The 5,179-nt window shown below is 42.4% G+C and overlaps 1 long non-coding RNA gene across 1 annotated transcript; it reads left to right on the top strand.

The window, feature by feature from the left end:
• Nucleotides 1–873: 873 nt before the first annotated feature.
• Nucleotides 874–1,852, top strand: LOC121977729. Its single transcript, XR_006111022.1, has 4 exons — nucleotides 874–935; nucleotides 1,097–1,137; nucleotides 1,222–1,373; nucleotides 1,711–1,852. It is a non-coding gene; the product is annotated as an uncharacterized LOC121977729 (long non-coding RNA).
• The last annotated feature ends 3,327 nt before the right edge of the window (nucleotides 1,853–5,179 follow it).

Below are 5,179 nucleotides of genomic sequence, written 5' to 3'. Positions count from 1 at the left end.
AACTGATCGATCGGGCAATCTGTCCGCGAACAATAGGCTTCTGGATCGATCAGCCGATCGATCCAGCCATTTCCGTCGCTAACAGAGAGCTCTGGGATCGATCCCTGGATCGATTGACCAGCCTGGATCGATCAGCCGATCGATCCAAATTATTGCCCGAGCACAGTAGCGTGCTGGATCGATCACTGGATCGATCCGGCGTTTCAATCGATCAATGGATCGATTGGGAGGTCTGATATCAGCGGGAAAATGTCTAAGTTCAGTTCCTTGACCATGGGGAAGGTAAAACATGTCATGAATAGTTAGTTTACCTACCTTAGTATGTATAGAACCAAGAAATGTTAGTAGTTGAGTAAAATTTTAGTTAGCACAGCTTCCGCATCATGTTTTAGTGATGGTCAGGGAATAGTTTAGCACAGCATAATGTAGCGATCGGTCTCACAGCCTAGTCAGTAGGAGGCGGGTCGTTACATGGGATACCCGTTTAAGTGAGGAAAAGTTTTAAATATAAATACTTTTCTTTTTCTTATTCTTTTCCTAAACCTATTGTCGATCCCAACTTCTCCCTCCTCACTTCCCCGATCTCCCCTCTTCCTCTCTCTGTTCTCTCGCGGACAAGCAACGCCGACGGAAGCCAGGCTCCAGCTCCGGCGATCTTTCTCCACCGGCATCGACGCCCATTGAGCTCAGGTCCGACCGGTGTCTTCCTCTCTGGGTCGCTTCACAACATCGTGTCTTCTCATGCCTACCTGCCAACGCCACTGGATCGAGCGAGATCCACTCGATCGCCGGTGAGGGTTTTCTTCCGGAGTTCCGAGAGAGGGGCTGGCTTCACCCGAGCCCTTTCTCCTTGTGCAACTGTGCCCTAGGTCTCTTCGGTTGGCTCCGATCAGACGTCGCGACAACAGAGCCGTGCCCTAGCAACGATCCTTAAGGTAAGGTGTTACCAGATTTCGATTGATTGGGTGATGTTCTTCATTGATTCTTCTTGTTGGATTAGAGGAAGCATCGGATAGCTGTTTTAGGGCTTAGACCTTCTTCTCTATAGACTGATCCTCCTCTGTTCTTGATCCTCCTCTTCTTGAGGTTGATTTAGGTCACGGATTGGGCAATTTCTTTTGGAGACAACCGATTGAGGTAAGGTTAGGTTGTTAATTCGGTTGGTGTTTGGATCTGTGATCTTCTTGCTTGATTCATTGCTTGATCCGACTGATCCATCAGTGAGGTTATGTGCTCCTGCGGTGGATCTGGAATTGGGTTCTGTGGCAGCTTGGTTTCCAGCAGTGTTCTGTGAGGTTGCTTATTGTTGGTCCGGCAGCACCCACAACCGGTAGCTCCTCTAGTTCCAGCATCAACAGTTGCTGGAAATTGAGGTATGAGTAGGGCTTTTGATATATCATATGTAGGGTTGACTAGAGGTTGTAATTAGTGGCTGATTGTAATCAGATTTATTTACTTAGATTAAATTAATAGAATGATTAGGGTTAAGGCAATTAACCCTAGTCAACTATTGGATTTAATCTAAGTTTAGATTTCTAATCTAATTGGTGATTAGGGATTAGGTAACTAACCCTAATTGACCGTTAGATTAATTAGGTAGGTTGTGATTGAAGTTGATTAGGGTTTTGCCCAAATTTAGTTTTAGGAATTTTATTTAGCTATTTCATTTGAATTTAGCTAAATAAAATGTACATGTGTTTGTTGACGCAGGATTCTGATTCGAGACGGGCATCTCGAAGTTGACATTGGATTAGGATTGGATTGTACCTTCTATTTGAGGCGGGTACCCTTTGACTTATCTTTTGATACTGTCTTATGATATGTGCACTTTATATATAATTACTAGTGATGGGTAGATTTATCACTTCCTTGGTTATAGTTTATTCGATACTTGTAGGCGGTTACTAATGATTGGTAGTTTTAGTACTTCCCCTGGTTTTAGCTAGTTGATACCTATCACATGCTTCATCTGCTAGTTGCTTTACTTCAGGATTGGATATTTTATCTCTTGCCATGTGTATATATGTTCATAGAGGTGCATATCTATAGTGCTCTACTCTACTGGATTAGTTGCTTTACATGTGTGATACATGCTCTTGGATTCATGATACTTACATCATTGTATATGTGATGTCTTTGGATTTATGGTGTTTATATCATGTTTATATATATGCATTTACCTTTTGGGCACACACATATATGGAGGAGGCTATGTTCAGGTATGACATACTGTAGCCGCACGCACCATATCGCATGATTGCATGCTGGGCGATTGACGACTCCATTGTTGTTGAGCTCGTCGGTCGGCTACATGGACCTCTACACACGTGACCATTGCATGGGTAGTGGCACAACACTTAGGGTGTGTATGGTAGGTTGCTCTGTAGTGATCCGCTGGTCTGCTCATGGGTAGTGTGACTGCAGCGTGGTAGCAGACAGGGGTCCCTCCCCGTCATTGTGTACCGGGAGATGAGAGCATTGCGCTCCCTCACTATGTCTGAGGTAGGAGGATAGGTGTACTCCGACAGCATCCCGTCCACTCGGTCACTCTTCAGGGGCAGTGATGGCAGAGTGCACGGTGTCACAGCCCTACCCACTTGGTCTCACCATTGTGTGTGAGATGGTTGACTGGTTGACAGTGGTGACCATGTCATATTGCATCATATGCACGGATTGCATTCATTATGATTGATGCATTTTGGTGATTGCATATGATTGACATGCATACAGGATACATGCTTTTGCTCTGACTATTTTTATCTCTGTATGTTGACAGTCAGTTGCCCAAGCCTCGCAGGTGAGAACAGTTTATTTCAGTTATGCATTTTCTTATTATTCTTGCTATAGACTGTACTTTATGCCTTTTGCTGGTTATTACAGTTTATTTCAGCTATGCATATCTGTTATACTGTTAGGAGACCGTACCGTAGGTTGTACTGTTAGGAGACTGTACTGTAGGCTCTATGGTTTAGTGTACTATACCATAGGATTGTTGCTGGTAGTTATATGTTGCTGTACATATCTATTGGATTACCTGCTGAGTTCTTTGAACTCACCCCGTTGTTACTATTTTTCAGGTTGAGGCCGTCAGGAGAGATTCCAGTCGCTAGCCCCTTGGTCGCGAGGATTTCTAGATATCGTTTTCTGTATTCGCTTTTATATGTATACTTGTGATGTGGGTTTGTATTGTGGACTTTATGACGCACATTGGGTTTACTACTTTTATTTTCCGCTGCGAATATTTCATTACTTCGTGGATTTCATTTCTTCGTTGTAGTGGAGTAGGATGTGTACGTATATCTTCGTTGATTTCTATATCATCTTTTCTTTATATAACTACGTGGATTGTTCATATTTTATCTGTGTAGAAATGTTGAATATAACTGCGTGGATTGTTTACTATTTGTATGTATTGTTCCGGCCGAGTGTGGCCGAGGTATAGATATATGTATACTGAGCTTCATATTGTCACCCGTACAGGGGAGATGCTGTCGAAATATTTTTAGACAGGGACTACCTGGGGCGTGACAATTTATTAGGTATCAGAGCATGGGTTACGATGCTCTGTATTTTCTTTTTATTTGATACCAATTTATTTAGTATCAGAGCCAGGCTCACGATACTTGCTCTTCATTTTAGATTTTCGAGGTTTATCTGATACCAATTTATTTGGTATCAGAGCGAAATTTTGCGTTACCTACTTGTCAGGTTTCGGATTTACGAGGCTTACTTTCGTGAGCATTTCTCAGTATTTTCAGATTTGTCCGGATTTCCGTCGATTTTCTCGTTTCGGAATTCCGAGGTATTTTTACGAGGTTTTATTGGTTCTATTTGGGGGTAAGCAGCGACAGGACATCTCCGGACGACAAATAGGTAAAACAGGTAATTTCATAGTTTTTATACCTGTAGTGATATCTGGGTAACATTTTGTTTACAGATATGACACATACATGCATTTCGATATCGAGACGTGGTCGCACACGTAAGAGGGCGATAGATTCTCCGGAGACAGAGTCTCCAGCAGAGATCTGCTAGGTCGCGCCTGTCCGTCAGGGACAGACTCGTCAGGATATTATAGGCACGTCGGATTATAAGACCCCAATAGTTCCGACTTCAGAGGTACCTACCTCGACCGTACCACCAGTGGTACCACCGTCGGCATATCAGGCACCTCCCCCATCAGTAGTACTCGCAGTATACTCGACACCCTCTCTAGCCATGCCTGTTACTGCGTACTCGATATTTCTACATATACCTGTGTCGGTTACTATATACTAGGCACCCACACCGGTAGTACCGGTTACTTCTTACCCGGTACTGGTCACCGTACTTTTAGTACTTATGTCTACCCTGTAGTTCCACCAGCAGTACCACCCATAGGATCAGCTCCAGTGGTTCTGTCTAGTTCCGTAGCGATATCTACGGATATGGTTACGACACTGCCATGTTAAACCCTGCAGGTGGACCTAGTCCAACATGACAATAAAGTTGAGTGGTACTACTCTTGGAGCTAGATATTAATTAAATGAGTTGTCAGTAACTCACTTAATTAGTGGACATTCGTAATCTTAAACACAGGGAGACTAACACACTCATGACAAGGAGTCCATAATGTAATTTGGGATTGGTGCGGTAGTGCGGTAATAACTCTCTAGTGGAATGAGTTATTATCGATGAACTTGAGTTGTGTGTTCGGGGCGAGCACGGGATACTCAAGCTCATCGGAAGGCCAAAACCAATTTCTCCTCTAGGTCCCTGTTGTAGCCTCAATAAAGCCTCAAGTCCATCCAATGAAAAGCCTCTCTTGGTGTCCAAGAAGGAGCCGGTTCATTGCTTGGTGACTAAGCAATGGCCGGCCACATATTCTCTAGAAGTGGTCGGCCCTTGCCTTGGGCAAGGGGGTCGACCGCAATATTTAAATTAGGAAGGTTGTTTTTGAATTTTTAAATTTGCTCAGATATTTACAATTTGTAAAAAGAGAGATTTTAAAAATTTATAAAATTTTCCTAATTTAAATTAGGCCACAAGGTTTTAAAAGAGAGTTGTAAAATTTATAAAACTTTATTTTAAAAAGAAATATTATTAGAGATGTTTTAAATTTTAAAACTTGGTTTTAAATTTTAAAACTTTCCTTTTAATATCCACATTAGAAAAAAAAAGAGTTTGTAAAATTTTATTA

This window comes from Zingiber officinale, chromosome 4B (assembly GCF_018446385.1).
Source record: "Zingiber officinale cultivar Zhangliang chromosome 4B, Zo_v1.1, whole genome shotgun sequence".
NCBI lineage: Eukaryota > Viridiplantae > Streptophyta > Magnoliopsida > Zingiberales > Zingiberaceae > Zingiber > Zingiber officinale.
This window is presented reverse-complemented; position numbering and strand designations above follow the sequence as displayed.